Raw genomic sequence first — 17,310 nt, 5'->3', positions numbered from 1 at the left:
TATTGCTCATGCAAGGGCTTTTTTTTTTTTTTTTTTTTTCTTAAAGCATTTATTTGTACATAAATAGATCTGAAATGCAGATAAATAACTGTGTTCAGATAATCATGGACTGTAAAAGACACGATGTCAAAGGACATTTTCCTTGGGTGACTGAAAGTCAGTATTGTACATAAAGCTAAATTACAGAAGGCTTTTATTAATCAGTAAATTGCGGTATTTCTTCAGTTACCAAGGTGCTTGGCAAACATTTCTCACATTAGGCAATTAAAATGGCAATAGTACAGTTGTCTGGTAACTTTGGAAACACTTAACTTAAAAATTACAAATTAAAATGAAGACTAGAAATAATTATCTTTTGTTACTTTTGGCTTCTGGACTCGCAATCAGAAATCAAGGATGCATTGCATCAAGGTCTGCCTAAGGGTCACCGAGGAAAGTGATTTAAACTAACAATTGCATGCCAGGAGCCTCTACATCCAAATGAAAAAGCATTTGTTTATGAAATTGGGGGATTTAAACTGTTTAATAAGCATTACAGTCTCAACATGCCCTCTTTAATGATATTTGAAGGAATAAAGCTGTGCTGTAGCCCTGTGTCTAGCAGAGAGCACCCTGACAATATCCAAACCAAGTCAAATTTTCAAGTGTAATGTCGACTATTCTAAGTATCAGTAAGAGGAAGAATCCTGTATTAACAACACTGTTGTTAATTATTGATGCCAAGGATATACCTAACATAAATAGACAAATGAGTGCAGGAAATTACTTCCTTTTTTGTACAGCCTCTAACCTAAGCATGTTTTGAAGTTCTGGCAAGTCCTGCTTCCCTAAGAGAACCTTTGAAGGTCCTTGGCTTTGACAGCTTTGCTTACAGAGCCCTCACCCAGTAGCTCATTCATTCCTTTCTGATGATATCCAAGAGTTTCTGAAGTGTGTTGGAATTCCAGTAAATAATGACAATGTAGTTTTGTATCACTTGGAAAATTGTTTAAGGCAATTACCCTCAAGAAGCTAGGCATTTAACCGAATCCCTTGAGCAGGCTTTCTTCGTTGATTTTAGAGTCAACTCCTTTATTTGGGGGGTTTAGTTTTGAAAAATACTGATCACAGTGGGAGTACCACGTGTTTACTCGTTTTGAAAGTGGGGACAGTGATTAGAATGTATAAATTTAGCTGCCTGCTTTTGAAAATCTTCCACATGAGCCTAAAATTTATGTCATATCTCTCCTGAGAGTTTGCTTTTCCACATTTCTACTAATGCCTTCTATTTCCTTCTGGCCTGAAAAAATGAGAACGGCTGCTCTTTGCAACTAGCAGTTTTATCTTTGTATTAATTGGAAACTGAAAAGAAAAAAAGAAGAACGGGCCTTAAAATGATCCTTTCTCCTACTAGTAAAACTGTTCTAGATCAAGTTTTGAGCCAAGAGTCCTCTTTTATCCTACCCAGGTTATCCTTTTTAAAAACCAGCTCAGACAAGTTGGAATGTTCAGTGGCCCAGGCCACCAGAACTTTGCAGAACACAAGATAATTTATCCAGCACTTGGAGGGAGCCTCACAGAGGGGTCTACTATGACTCTGATTCATGTTAGCAGTTGATTGACTGAAGCTGTCAGACTCAAAATCTCTCTGCCTGGAGCCGCTGCCTGGCTCAGGGAACTCAGAAAGATGGGCAGGCAAATGGGCACGAGTCAAGCGGCGTGTGTGGCTACTTCCACTGCAACAGACATTTCCTTTGCAGCTCCTGCATCTCTCCTGCAGCATCATTAGCTCTTTACAGACAACTCTTGGATGGTTTTAATTTTCACTCTGGTATTTTCCCTGTCATGCCATGTGCAGCACTTTATTTGCTTCCTATTCAGACTGAGCACTCAAATTCTCTTACTCCCAGCTGTTTATCTCTTTCCAGCAGGAGACTCCTGTGGATGTCTTCCCCCTGCTTAGGTGCTGCTTCTTTTGTGTTGGTTAACTGCAAGCCTTCACCTCAAGGTGAGTTTTCCCCCTTCCATTTACTTTTAGGCCCGTGTAACCCCAACACAAGTGTAAAAGGGAAATGTAAAACCAGATCTGAGCTGGTTTTAAGACTGTTGAGAGATGTAGTTGGCTGGTGCTCAGTTTGTGCTGAACAGCTCACTGTAGCTCAGTAAAGACTTATGTCTGTGTTTCTGTTTTTATGGCTGGAGTTGAGCATAGAGTATACTTTTTAACTTAAAATCATATATGAACGCAAGACAAACACTTTTTAGCTTGTAGAAAAATAAGTCATAAAATGAACTCCCAAGAGATGTGGAAACCTATGTTATCAGTCTTTTCTCTACTAGATGTAAAGCACACCAATGCAAATGTTGCTCATGGAAGTTATAGTTGCATATCTTAGCAAATGCATGCTTCCTCTAGATGATCTGGAGCATATTCAGCATCATATTCACTCAATACACCTATTTTACACAGGAATCAGCCACATGACAAGAGAGAAAAGTAAAAAAAAAAAACCAACAACAAAAAAAAACCCATAAATCAGCAGGATCTACCTCAACTCCAAAGCAGTTTTTTTCTGCTTGTATATGTGGGGAAAAAGGATGATTGGACTTGTAAATCCAAGACACCATCTATCTGACAACCAGATTGTCATGCTTAATGCATAGGACCCTGCATACTCCTGTATTCATGCTTAATGCATAGGACCCTGCATACTCCTGTATTCAACACACAAAACAACTTTCACAGCACATTCTATGCCAGGTTTCAACACTTAACACAGAGAAGCAAAAGTTATGGATGATTTATGTTGTAGTCTTTTTTGCTATGGTCCAGTGCCACCTCGTGCTGCCCTGCCCCATGAAATCATCTGCCCCAGTCACACTCTGACTTCTACCAGTCAGGGTCATGTCAGAGTCACACCAGCTCCTGGCAGCCAGACTGTAATCCCCAGGATGCCACACCTGGAATCAGAGCGACCATAACAGCAGCAACACACACACACACACACATGTGTATGGGTACGTACATGTAAGCATACATACAGACTTGTACACACATACATATTTATATATATTATTTATTACTACATATTTAAAGACTTTTAATATAGGGCTAAAAAATCTGTTCCTTATTAATAGGAATTTGCCTCAAACTCTGCTTAATCTTGGGGCAGAAACATGAAAAAATGGCACAACCCCGTGACTTTTGCTAATCACACTTTAGGACAGCCTCCTAGAGACATGCTGGCCTGGCAGGAAGAACTGTGCCACACCTAGAGAGGATTATGTAGGTCATCTCAGGGAACAAGCCCACTCAAAACTTCTCAATTTGTCTTTGGAGCAGGTTGTGCAGCGCAGCCCCCTCTGATTTCACCCATGCTAAACAGGGACTCCACTAAGAATTCCTGACACATACATATCTGTCCTGAAACTACTCACAATAGGGATTAAAAAGATATACAATTTAACCTCGATTCATAATCCCGCTTAAATCAAGAGCAAAATAAATCACTAAGAGCAATGACAGTACTGTTCTGGGTGCTCTGCATGTGACCCTGGCAGATCCCTTTGGAAGTACCGTAAGGACCACACATTTGCTAAAGGAACATGCTGCATTTCCACTGAGTGCTGCCTGCTTTTTGTGCTTCAGGATGCAAACTGTGGTATGGTTAGCAATCACAGATGCATTGAGCTGACTTTTTCAAAGAAATAAATGACTTTCTAGAGTAACTAAATCCCAGATATATTCCCATTCCCAGGGTGTATCTCTTTGGAGATACCCTCAACAGCTTCAGCAACTGCTGCTTACTCACAGAACCTATCCTTCTTTCTGCTTTTTAATTACTAGTATTAGCAGATTTTTGAATTCCCAATTCTGGGTGCCAGCTATGTCAGGGTGCTCTATAACCAGAATGCTGCATTTGCTGGGTAAATTGACAAAAAATGTGGCAAGTGTTTAACAGCTGGACTTCCAGCCTTTGGGGGCATCTTAACACTTGCAGTTTACTGGGAACTTAATGGTCAGTTTATGTCCTTAATCAGGTCAAAGCTATCAAAGCATAGGATTTTGTTTTCAAACAGTGAATTCCTTCTCCTGCTTTTGTGAGGAGACAAGATTTCTGTAGCATCCATCCAGACCAATACTGAGCCATAAAGCTATCCCAGTAACTGGCACAACAGCATCTCTATCCAAACAAAGTGAGGACCAGCCTGCTGTGCAATGCAGACACTGGGTACCACTCCCCATCATGCTGAAATCAGTTCACACTCCTAACTCAGTCTTTATAGGTGTCCCCTCTTTGTTTTGAATAAAGTGCATTGTCTTTGGTGGAGGAAATAACTGGAATACTATTCCCTTCTAGAAATCCATGGCTCTGGAAAAAATAACCTTTTTTTTTTTTTTTTTAAGATCCTAATCCCATTATAAGGTCTGATACAGCTGCAAGAGAGAGAAACTGGGCAGCCATTTAAAAAATTTAGGTTGGTTATAATAGCCTAAGCTAATCTATTTCTTATTCACTGTATTTCCCAATTCCTTTCCTAACACATTGCCTACAGAATTTCATGGCAAATTATTATTTCTTTAAACAACATTATATGTTAGCAATAACCAGGGTGTTCAGATCTGCACTTTCAGAACATTTGAAGGCATGTTTTTTTCACCATGTGTGTGGGGGATGGGTGCAAAGGTTATATTGATCAGATTTATTCATAGAAATAATTTCTTAGAAATTGGATGTTTAAGCCAACTTTTATAGTGTCTAGGAACTATAAAAAAAACCCCACCCAAACTCAGAAAATCTTTCTCATTCCCTAATCCACACTCTGATGGTCTAGCCAGTAGACTGATCCAGCCGTGCTCTATTTTTATGCTGTGATAGTAAATGGAAAGGAGCATTTGCATCACTCAGTGCTAGCTGCAATCACACAGCTGTAACCACTTTGACTTGGCTGGGATGAGACAGAGATTTCTCGTGTGCCACAGTGACTGCAAAAATGCTTTTCTAATACAACACTGTGCTATATAGGCACCTGGACGAAGATGGCGCAGGATATTGCCACTGGGACTCACCAAGACTTTACGCCAATTGCGATGAGTTCAGAGTAGCTTGCTGCTCTGCGTGAATGCTCTGGTTTTGGCTGGGATAGAGTTAATTTTCTTCCTAGGAGCTGGTGTGGTGCTGTGGTTTTGGATGTAGGATGAGAATAGTGTTGATGACACACCGATGTTCTAGGTGTTGCTAAGCAGTGTTTTCACCAAGACAAGGAGCTTTCAGCTTCTCACCCCACCCCACCAGCGAGAAGGCCGGGGGGCACAAGGAGCTGGGAGGGGACACAGCCAGGACAGCTGGCCCCAGCTGTGAGAGGGATATCCCGTACCATATGGCACCATGCTCACCACAGAAACTGGGGAGAAAGCTGGCAGGGAGCCACTGCTCAGGAACTGGCTGGGCATTGGTCAGTGACTGGTGAGCATTTCCATTGTGCATCACTTGTTTTGTATGTTTTAATTCTTTTATTATTATAATAATTATTTTCTTCCTTTTCTGTCCCATTAAATTGTCTTTATCTCAACACATGAGTTTTCTCACTTCCACTCTTCTGACTCCCCCCCCCATCCCGCTGGGGGGGAGTGGGCTGTGTGGGGCTTAGTTGCTGTCTGGGGTTAAACCATGACAGTGAAGCACAGTAACGGATTCATACTGCCTTTGCTGCGCATCTATGGTGAAAAGACCATAGAATAAGAAGACATTTTAAAAATGTATTTTGTAAAAGCAGAGAAAACTATTTTTCTTCTTTAATCCTGCAATACCTCCTTTCACATTTATAAAACATTTATAGGAAAAGTTTGCCAGAAAATGCAGCTCCTTCTCCTGCTCAAAAATAGGAGTATTTTTTTAATTTAGCATTTTCCCCTGGAAATTTTTGGTTTATTTTGATCTAGCTGTTTGCTATTTCATTTCCAAGCAGTAACAGAACAAAACTTACAATTAAAAGAAAAATGCCATCTAAAAAAAATAATTACTACTTTTACCAGACAAAACTTCTGGTTTTGATTTAAAATCCAACATTTGTTGGCAAAAAGCTTTCAGGCAAAACATTCCAGACAGCTTGAAATTTGAAAATAATTTGAGAATTAGAAACATAACCACCTACCACATCTGTAAAAGCTACTTGTTTAAAACTTCTGAAATGTGAATGCCCATCTATGCCAGTAAATGGACTTAGTCATGGGCAGACCTCTTTTTATCTTACATAACCTTGCCAAAACTTAACTGATGGATGGTGGGCACTCGATTGCCCCATGTGAAACGCTGACGGAGCACTTCTGTGCAGGAAAGCTGGGTGCAGCCTTGCCATGCCAAGGTTTTAGGAGCTCTGTTGCCTGTGAGCAGGGGCACACCAAGAACAGCCTGAAAGGACAGAGACCCACTGCCCGTGGCTTTAGGGTTTTCCTCATGCTCAGCTTTTACTTTTAATGCAGTCTGCATACTAAGGAGGAGCAGATCAACTTTCTGTAAATACCGCTTATACCACTCAAATTTCAGTGTTGTATTTTAAATTTAAATACATATTTTCATACTGATGTAAAATGCAATTTAACAGACACCTACGGTCTTCTATTTTAGTAGATGCATTTTAGTCTTCAAAATCATGGAAAATTGCCAATGTCCACCTGTCAGTGCAGATTCATTGGGGTGGATTACAGTAAAATACAATTGATTTCTTTCATTTCTTTGTTCTGCCCTAGTGCCATTTAACCGTCTCCCTCTTTACACATATCTACGTTGCTTTTATATATCCTTCATCTTATAAAGTGTGCTTCACCAACAGGCTAAGTAAACATTTACGGTGATATATAACGCTTACTGACAACGTCAAGACAAATACACTCTGATCCAAGAACAGGCTTGATTTCCCTCAGTCTCCTCTCCTCAGGCAAAAGCTTGAGTGAATAGATGAGCCCTGTTCTGCACCTTGAAGGTCAAAAGAATAGCTTTGACAAACCAACAGCGAAACAAATTCTGGGGCTGACAGACTTTCTCCAAGAATCGTCCATCTCCAGTATCTCAATATCCAAACTTAAAGATTGCTAAGAAAACAACCTGTTATCTATTATCACAGCACAGAATGAGAGAAAAGCACTGACTCCTGGACCACCAGCACACAAACCGCAGACCCATAGCTTCTAACCAGCACTCCAGATTAGGCTAGTTGGAGGTTTGGCATTTGATTTCATGATTCTGTTCCTTGTTGCTGTTACGGGGTTCTCATGCAATTGTACAGACTTAAATGTTCTGGCCATTATGTTTTTTAACCTCCTCAATATTTTTTAAGGTATTTTGATATCAGCTTGCATTAGCAAATTGCAATAAACCATCCCTTACATACTACCAAGCCACTTCCCATTTTTCTTGGTTTAACACATATTTTAAATTCTTCCTTACCCTCCTCCTTCCTTCAAAACAGCATCAAAATATCTCTCAAGCAGTTCTTACCCTGCCTCTGCTTTCTAATTTATTTTATTTAACCAATGGTAGTTTCTCCAATGGATACACACACGGCTGTAGTGTGAGGGTCTCTGGGGGAAGCTGCAGCTCCTTGCCTGGCACAGCGGCAGATGCTCACCAGCCCCCCCCCGGCAGAGGGACTGATCCGAGGGGACACGTGCTGTTCCCACTGCCTGGTTCCTGGGTCACACAGCCTCACACTGGAGTCTATGGCACTGTCAGCTAAGCAGGAGGCAGGCTGTGCAGTTGTGCCACACGTGGAGCCCCGGCGCCACTCCTGTGCCCGCCCTTCCCCCACACTGCGAGCCTGGGCTGGCTTCTGAAGCCCTCAGGCCCACAGAGGTACTAGAGCGAGAGCACGGCAAAGAAAAGCTGACATAACGCCTTTCAGGAAAGCAATGAGAGAGGAAAGAAATGTTTGGCTTTTTGTCCTCTTCTTCAAGTCTCTCATTCGTAATATCGATATTGTTCTGTCAAAGGGTCTAAAAGACAGTGTGCATCTGCACTCTCTTCATGGGCTTCAGGAAACAGGGCTTTATTTTTTATTTTTTTTTTTGGAAACAAACCAACCCTCCAAACCCCCGAAAAGCCAGAAACATCTAGCCAGATTTCAGAAAGGTGCTCCCTATTTCCAGTCCCCATGTCTTTCTTCATTCGTGTGCCACAATCTTAGCGTCTTGTGTCATTTTGCAAGCCTAAACGTACCAGGACCCTGCTGTTGATGCCAATCACATCCACCCTGAGCGTGTCTATTCTAGAGCTCGTGGGTCAAAGGAAACTCAAGGATACCAAAACACAAAGTACCAGCCTTGGTCATGGTGCAGAGGGAGTTTGCACGGCTATCCCCACACAAGGCCAGAAGCAGGGTGAGAACCACCAGCAGTCACCTTGGGGCACAGAGCTGTTGCTGGGGTAGGAGAGGGCTGGCTGTGCCTGCCTGGCGGACTGTCATCGACAGCAATCCTCTCCACTGCTCATTCCTCTAAACTGAGGGAAGTAAGCTTTCCCAGTTTGTCTATTTAGAATCATAGAATCATTTAGGTGGAAAAGACCTTTAATATCATCAAGTCCAACCACCGAGTCACAGCTCTGAACCTTTCAATAATTTTACTGCTGGTCATAACCTAAACTTTGAGATAACTTATGCTAACCCCCACTCTTTCTTTTTGTTGCAAAGCCTTAATCAAACACTCCTCTCTTGTTCATTTTTTCTGTTTGTTTGTTGATGAGGAAAATGATATAGTCCTGTACATAAAGTCACTGAGAATTCATTATTTCAAGTGTTGTCGTATTTCCACTCACTGCTTAAAATAATGAGGACTAAACTGAGACTTTTCTGCAGTACAAGTTAGCTGCATGTACTTTATGCAATTGGTGTCTAGTCTTCAGTGATTTAGTTTGGTTTTGAGTCCTCCATTTTAGTGATTTTCCCTCAGGTCCTAGTAGATGGGTAAATAATTTTAGTATAATAGATGCTACCCATACTTCTATAAATTATTTCCACATTACCAGCTAGCCAGCAAAGAATGAGAGGGGAAAAGTCTGCTGTAAATGTAATGGAGTTGATTATTTTCAAGCAGATGGACAGAGCAACAAATACTGTAGCAAACATCGACCTAACCTGCCTGCTGTAAGTATTGCGGTTTTGCAACTCAATTTACATGCTAGCTAATTTTTGTGCTCTCAGTATGTGTCAGAATGCAATTCACTAACCATTCCAGGACAACTGTTAATCTAATCTTTGGTCAAGGAAAGAACGTTGACTTTCAGCTGGAAGTCAGGATGGCATTAGATAGTATGTTTGTAAGATGAGAGGGAGCTATGTTCTTCTGTCTTGAAAAAGGTCAATGGATCCTGCAGCTTTATATTTACTGTGGTCTTAAAACCTATATTCAGACTCTTTCATGAATCACAGAATCATAGAATTATTTAGGTTGGAAATGACCTCTGAGATCATCAAGTCCAACTGTTAACCCAGGACTGCCAAGTCCATCACTAAACCATTTCCCTAAGCACCACATCTACACACCTTTTTAAATACCTCCAGGGATGGTGACTTAACCACTTCCCTGGACAGCCTGTTCCAATGCTTGAACATCTTTTCACTAAAGAAATTTTTCGTAATATCCAATTTAATCCTCTCCTGGCACAACTCGAGGCCGTTTCTTCTTGTCCTGTCACTAGTTATCTGGAAGAAGAGACCAACCCCCACCTGCCTACAAACTCCTTTAATGTAGTTGTAGAGATCAATAATGCTCCTAATTTCTCTTCTTTCTTAACAAAACAAACTATCTTCTCCAGTGACTTGTGCATTTCTTTTTTCCAGAAACTCTGTGAGAGAAAATACCAGTTCAATGCCCTTGGGACATCAGATAAGTGATGCTACTTAAATAACTGACCCACTTATTAATAGCTTTGCTTTTAAATAATGTTGACTTTTTTTTTTTCAATTTTATTTTTTATTTCCTTCAGGAAAACTTTCAAAGGGGTTTCAAGATAGTGCCTAAAACCTTCTGGGTTACTCTGAAAGTTTAATTGCAAGTTGCTTTTTCAGTCTTGGATTATTTGACTGTCACGACAGATGGGCAATTTTTGCAAAGTCCCAGAATATTGCAGGGTTAAGAGAAACTCACTTTGCACCATGGAAGCAATTCTGAGTTGAACGGCTGGAGGCATGACTGGCATTTCCTTCAACTTCACTCCCATGAAGCTCAGTAAGAAGGATTTAGTCCCTTCTTACCATGCTGGCAAGATATAATATACAAACTTGCCAGAGCAGGCTGTTATGGCACATCTCCTCCTCCTTGTAAGGCACATGCAGGAAAATTGCAGTAACACTTTGGGCAAGTCTGCACTCTAAAATTATTAGTGAAGCTACATAACATCTGCTTTTTCACAGTATTTACTAAATTCTTTACAATGATATGAAAAGATTCTGTTCTTAGGTCCCTCCATAGCAAAGACAGATGAAAACAAGATCTAAGTGAAGCCAAACTTCTTTCTTTTTCCCCTGAAGTTAACTTTAAAATGTCATCTCTAGCACACAGCTAGTGTTCTGGCTTAATTTATATTTTTATTTATAACTAGTATAGAATAACAATCTGCATTATAAAGCTGACAGTCAAGCAAACTATGTTCAGTGGTTTGAAATGTCTCTGTGATATCTTTTCCCAAGCAAAACAAAAAATAATAATAATAAAAAGGAATTTTGCTGTCTCATTGTCCTGTTTACATACTGAAGACAAGAAGGGCCTTCTAGAGCAAAAGAGAATTAACGCTGTATTGTGTTCCCTCCAGCAACCCAACTACTGAAACCTGCACAAGCTACTAAGGTAAACTGTAAACGGCTCTAAGCTGTCTAGAGATGACCTGTTGGGGATGATCTTTGCAAATGCTTTTATACTAGGTATAATTTCTTAGAGGCAGTAACACACTGGAACACTGTCAATCTCTCTCATCCGCTACAGCCAACTCATTGCGCATCTTTCCTGTGTCTGCGCTGGAAACTGCAGGTGTTCCTGCGATGTTAACACACATACGCCTTCCCACACTGCTCCTTCACTATTGCAGCCTCTTCAGTCCTGTGTGGTACAGAGAACTATACCACTCTGGAAAATTCTAGGTCCTCTGTGTTTGCCTGGCAGCTGGACTGACACGAAGCTGTAGGAAACTCAGCACCAACAAGGCCGTCCTTTACATTGGCTAGTTCTCATTTTACAGTTTGAATAGAGATACACAAAAAGATAACTGGAGGGGTCAATGGAACCCTTAGTTTTGCTTTGCTTCTTCTGGGCTGTTTTCAGACATGTATACTGTCCTGGGGGAGGGAAGTCCTTCCCCCTGCAGGAGGCCACAGCTGCCCTCAGCCACCACATCAGGCTGGATTAGCTCCACTCGCCTGCACTGCAGCATCTCGGAGTGCAGCCACGCCGCTTACCCTCTGCCCATGGCCTCACCTTCCCTACCCTTCCGAGTCCATTGCCAACTGGCAGGTTTCTTCCTGCTGTTGTGCTGACCCTTGGTCCGCAGTGGTAATGGTGCAAACAGACCAGTCATATCTGACAAATGCAGTGGTGGGCCTGGGGAATGGTTTGCATTTGGGAAAAAGTTTTCTGATGCTGCGGCTTGAATGTTGCAGTGAAAGCCATGTGACCCTCTACTTCCATAGATTTGTAGTGGAAAAGAGACAGTGTTTTCTATTTTGGGTAAAATTATCCTAGAAGTACTCTCAAAGTTAAATGGTGTCAAGTGTTGGACTCAGAAGAAAACAAAATCATAGGTGCTGAGATAAAAAGCAGTCAGTAGTATATTGTAACATTCATTATTCTTCTGACTCCAAAGCTCTGTCTCCCACTTCATGGAAATATTGTCTAGTTCATTTATTTAATTATCTTAGCACTATCCACATACCATTTAGCTTTCATTTCTCACCTGTCCAAATTACTGATAAAATACAATACACTGACTGATTTCTTTTAATCGGCTTTTTCAGCTGAATGCTTTAAATATTTAAAAATAAAATACATGAGAAATAAAAGACTTCAGCTTTATATTACCATAATCCTGCTACAGGTTGGAAGGCTTTGAAGGTCAGTTTCACAATGTAAGAGAAAGACACATTCAGTTATTTTTTTACTTTTTTCTTCCTTTCCCCCCTATTTTAGACCATACACAGGAGGGGATGCATAGTATATCAAGTAAAAATTGAGCTCTGGTACATGTTCACAACAGTCACCATCACTCAAAATTTCAGTGTACTGTGTGAGCATGTCTGAACATATGAATAAAGATAACATTGTTTTAAAAGTAAGAACAAGAGGTTAAAACCTGAACTATGCAGTAAAAACACAAACCATACATGCTGATGATTTGAAAGAGGTAAAATTGCGATTTGTTTTCATGAACTTTTTGCAGTGCAATAATGTCATTGACATAGGGCATGGAAACTTCCTACATTAATTCCTATATTTAGACAAGCTCTGTCCTACCAGTATTTGCCACAAGTATATTCTAAAATATCATTATACTTTGCCCTGTTATCACCTTTTTAATTACAGAACTTGTGTCATTTTAAACTGCTAAAAGTAACTAACATATTTTAAAATTATCCTCAGTTTATTACAAAGAAAATAAAAATAGATCAAGGTCACAGTATCTTAATATTATACATAATTCTAAAATTTTCAGCAAAGAAGCTGCAAGAACTTTTACCTATCTCCTTTAGTCATTTGTACTTTTACTCTTATTCTCCTGATGTATAAAGCATGTATAAAGTTTCTTTCTACTAATAGTAGCAGTAATATAATTTTAGCAGTTCTAAGGGATCCCTGAGGCTGGGGAAGGTGGAGCATCCTTCTCCCACATCCCACAGGCTCCATGTACACCCTGTACTAGTGCTTACAGGGAGGTAACAGCTGTACTTGGTGATATTATGTTTAATTTTGCATTGTAAGCTCAGGTTGCGGTGCATCCCCCATGGTGCTTAGGGCCAAGAAGAGGAATGCAACATCTCCTGTTCCTGTTCCTTGCCCTGGCTTGAAGAGGCGACCTGCAGTCCCCTCCCTAGGCCTGCTGTCTGCCCTGAGCAGCAGGGAGATGGCTGCCCTCCATCTCCCATGGGTTCCCTTCTAAAGGTCATGCAAGATCCAAATTGATTCTACTCCAGATTTTAACAATTTGGCAAATATGAGTGCAAACAAAAGTATGGTTCAGAAAAAAAGAGACGAGACGCTTAAAATAACCACAGAATTAAAAAGAAGGAAGCAAAGACAAATGTGTCAAAAGAAAAGTAATTTACAGTTCCTGAGTGTTCTTAATTGGCATGAATCAGAGAGGTATTTTGACAGAAGAAAACGAGAAGTACTGTAACATGGGTAAAATTCCTCCACCAGCTATGAGACTGTTAATTTGAATTAACTTATTTTGTTGAATATTACTCATACTATGCGAACTCCAATGACTTAAACTTACGTCATACCACAGAAGACCATGGTAAAGAATTTAACATTTAAAAAACTCAAAACCAGAAATTACTGTTTTAATAAAGGTAAGTATTAATTTCAGTAGGTGTTCAGTTTGAGAAAGTTCTGCAGATTTAGATCTGCAAAGTTGTATGGTGGTGAACCATAAAGTTATATGCTGCAGCTAATGCAAGATATCAAATTATTATTTTGCCTACTAAAGAAGCAAACCAACCACAACAACAAAACCCACACACAGCCAAACTGGAAAAGACCCCAACAAACCCATAACAAAACACTAAACCAGAAAAACCCCAATTCAAGAGGAGTTTCACCTGTTCTGACTTGATAGAGCAGAGCTACTGAGAGTGAACTGAGCTTTTAGAAAGCAGAAAAGACAACCTTGTTTTTAATCTGTAGCTTTTCCGGGGCAGAGAAAGGCAGAGGCAAAATATTCAGGGTTACAGATGACAAGTAACTGTAAAGGACTGTGAAAAGGAATCTTTGGCATCTGAGAAGATGGAAATAGCTAAGGAGAAAAGGAAGCAGAGGTCGGGGGAAGCACTTTGAGTAAGATGGTGCCTTTGCTTCAAGCCTAAAGGAAATGTTCTTGTGAAAAACATAAACAAATATGTTAATTTGTCCTCTCACTAGCAGAAAATGTCTTGTTTTCTGCAATTCATTGATCTCTGATAGGTTCTTATCTGATTTCTATAAAGAAGGTGCCCAAATGCTTTACAGAATGTGATCTCTCTACCTTCAGAATGTTTTAGTGAAATAGGGCATTCCTGCTCATTTTGCAGATGGAGAAGGCAGAGAAATGAAATTACTGAGCAAATGTGATACAGGTCATCCCTGGTAAAATACAAAATGGAGCCCATACCCTAGACTACATCGCAAACCACTGTGGAGCCCTCCTTCAAGCTGAATTATGTCACCACTTAAATAACACCATAATGAGAAGTAGATTACATACGCAGCTTTGGAGATTACTTGGCTCTTTTAATATAACAAATGTCTAATTCGCATGCAGGACAGTTTGCTGGGGATTTTGTGACTGACAGAAGTACTGGCTTGCTGATGGACAGCTGAGGGTTACAGTATGCATCTTCATACCATGAAAATTATGTACAACTTCGGTAATACAATCTCAAAAAAAAAAAAAACCTAAGTGGAAAATAAATCCTTCTATATAAGTAGGCTGTATCCTTGTTCATGAAAGTGAGAGTTAAGACAGTTGCTTAAAATCTTTTGCAACATGGTTTGGTCAAGGGGTGACCAGAATGGTTAGTCCGATGCTGAAAACAAACTGAGTGGTTTCTCTTATCTCTCTGTAAGGTGTAAGAGCAGACTGGCTAACTGAAGAACACTTTAGTCCTACTATTCCTGAAAAATTAAAGAGGATATTTTTTCAATTTTGTACCGACCTTCCTAAACTCTTAATTAAGAAAAATGTCTAGGCAGAAGAAATGCACTAGATCTGAAAATACCAGAATAAAAAAATAATAAAATCACTGTCACAAAGAAAGCTCATCTAGTCAACATATAAATATACATAACAAGTCAAAAAGCATTAACAGACAACTGTGCATACTGCCAACAAAAAATCTCGGCATACCATACATATATCTTCAGTATCTTGAGGACTCATATGACAAAGACACTGTAGCCAAATGAAAAAGAACAAATGTATAATTCATGAGGAATGGCTTTTTAACACACTACAGCTTTTGGCTGTCTAAAAATAGAATTGTGAAACATAAGAAGCAATAGTATTGTCTCTAAAACTACAGTCATGTTTTATTTTTGTAATATTGCCCTCAGGAAAACCTATGATTTGAGGCTTATTCCTGTGTTTTGCATAGACTTTTTCTCCTGTTGATTTATGTATCTTTACTGGAAGGCATAACCTTATTCTTAGCTTTACTTTGCTCTATGTAAATGATTTAGAAAGGAGTATATTTACTAGCAGGTTTAAAACATTCCTTTGAGTTATGTTTTTTTTTAAAAAAAATATATGGCACATATTTGACATAGATTGCAAAATGCAGGAAAACATATTTCACACAGTCAGATCTTTCTCCCATGGTACACCATGTATATAAGGCAACAGTTGAGAGTTAATGCAACATAAAGACTTTTCAGTCTGACCTGCAGTTATCCTTTGGATCCCCTTCTTCACCTTCCCCCACTGTTGTCTTTATTTTTTTTTATTAGATATAAACATCTGCTATATAAGTGAATTGCAATGCTACTAGAAAAAAAAAAAACCAAAAAATATCTTCTTAAAATTTTCTGCAAAAATTAGAGGAATTAAGTGCTACATCACTGGACAAAGCTGGACAACAGAAGCAAAGATGACCAGAAAAGAAACATATATATTCACAGATTCTGGTAAAATAGAAATGCAGTACTTGCAAGAACAATTATAAATTATCTAACTTTTTTTAAAAAAAAAGATAATTGGCCCGTAGCTTTGAAAATGAAAATAAATCTCATCTAGCTGACAAGAAAGCACCTTTTATAGGAGATAAGGCACAAGTACACAATTAATGTTTAATACTAGCAACTTCCATCTTTATGTTAATACACAGACTCCAGACCTACTATAGCCCAATGGACATCCAGTAGCTCAACCCCAGAACTGTCAGGCTATGTTATTTTCAGTACAGCAATTATTTCAGTGACCTACTTTTTCTGTTACCAGTTTTCTACTCTAGGCAAGAATCAAAGCATAAAGCAGGAAAGTTTTTATTAATATTATCAAAGATTCCCTCTCTGTTTTAGACTCTAGTCTTTGAGTCAACAGGAAAGAAATTTGATGTGGACATTTTTGGTGAAATTCTGTTGCAAATCAAAGCAGGTAGCAGTCAGTGGTTTCCCCGTAAGAAATGCTTTTTTATGTTGATTCTTCCTCTAGCTTTACCGGTGATTAAATGATGAATAGGGAGGCCAGGGTGTGGAGCAGTGCACGTAGCTTTGCAGCTGAGCTGAGGACCCATAACATAGGAAACATTGTTACGTGACAATGCAGCTCATGACTTTCATTTTAAGATTTACCTTCAGTTTGAGGAGGAAGACAATTAATAGAGGTCTCATCACTCAAGTGTCATGCCCTTATTAACACAGGTTTACATTTCACTGTTATTCTCTGGGTTCTTCCTTGCTTCAGGGGCAGGGAAAGTGTACGCTACTGGTGCTGTATAAGTAGCAGCTTGTCTCCCGGCTGTGCAGGACCACTTGCACTGGGGATACATTTGGCCAAGAAGAGGGATATGTTTGGGAAAGGCTTTATCTTTTTGTATCCTATCAGGGTGAGATTCAGTCCTAGGGGACCTGATTCCTATCACCTGATTGTGAGCATGACCCATTCATAGGAGCACCTGTAATATTCAAACTTCCATCACTTTTCAGGGTATGAAAACTAAGGACCGATTCTGTCTGTAATTAAATCTTTTGCAAGTATCACCAATAGAAGTTTTAGTTCATTATTTATCTTTCTACGTAGAAAGAAGCCTACTTCACAGCGGCCTGTAACCATTTCACCATCAAAACTGTCACTACTTCTAAACTTGCCCTGAGCCAGTTCTCCAAGCTCTATTGTCACTGACTCATCAGATCTGAAATGATGTCTCTGACCTTTGAATCAGTTGCCTTATTCCTCTTTTGACACCAATGACAACTAGAGGAAAATTGTAGATGAAACAGTCAGAAAATAGCAGTGAAAGCAAGCTGACAGTGCCAAATCCATCCAGGAAAGCATCAGTTCTTAAAGATGTTGAAAGCTCCCAGTGAAATAAGGATGCTCTCAGCAGTTGCTGCTTCTCTGGAATTCAGTTGTTAGGCTCTACATATTTTGA

The 17,310-nt window shown here is 39.7% G+C and overlaps 1 long non-coding RNA gene across 1 annotated transcript in view; it reads left to right on the top strand.

The window, feature by feature from the left end:
- The first annotated feature begins 9,535 nt into the window (after nucleotides 1-9,535).
- LOC308071418 overlaps nucleotides 9,536-17,310 on the top strand; it is a 54,269-nt gene continuing 46,494 nt past the window's right edge. The window contains exons 1-2 of the long non-coding RNA XR_013931191.1: nucleotides 9,536-9,610; nucleotides 9,675-17,310. The exon at nucleotides 9,675-17,310 is cut by the window's right edge and continues 46,494 nt beyond it. This is a non-coding gene — a long non-coding RNA (uncharacterized lncRNA). The remainder of the gene's footprint in view (nucleotides 9,611-9,674) is intronic.

The sequence above is a fragment of the Falco punctatus genome, assembly GCF_963210335.1.
Source record: "Falco punctatus genome assembly, chromosome: 11".
NCBI lineage: Eukaryota > Metazoa > Chordata > Aves > Falconiformes > Falconidae > Falco > Falco punctatus.
The sequence above is the reverse complement of the archived record's forward strand: the minus strand, read 5'-3'. Positions and strand labels throughout refer to the sequence as shown.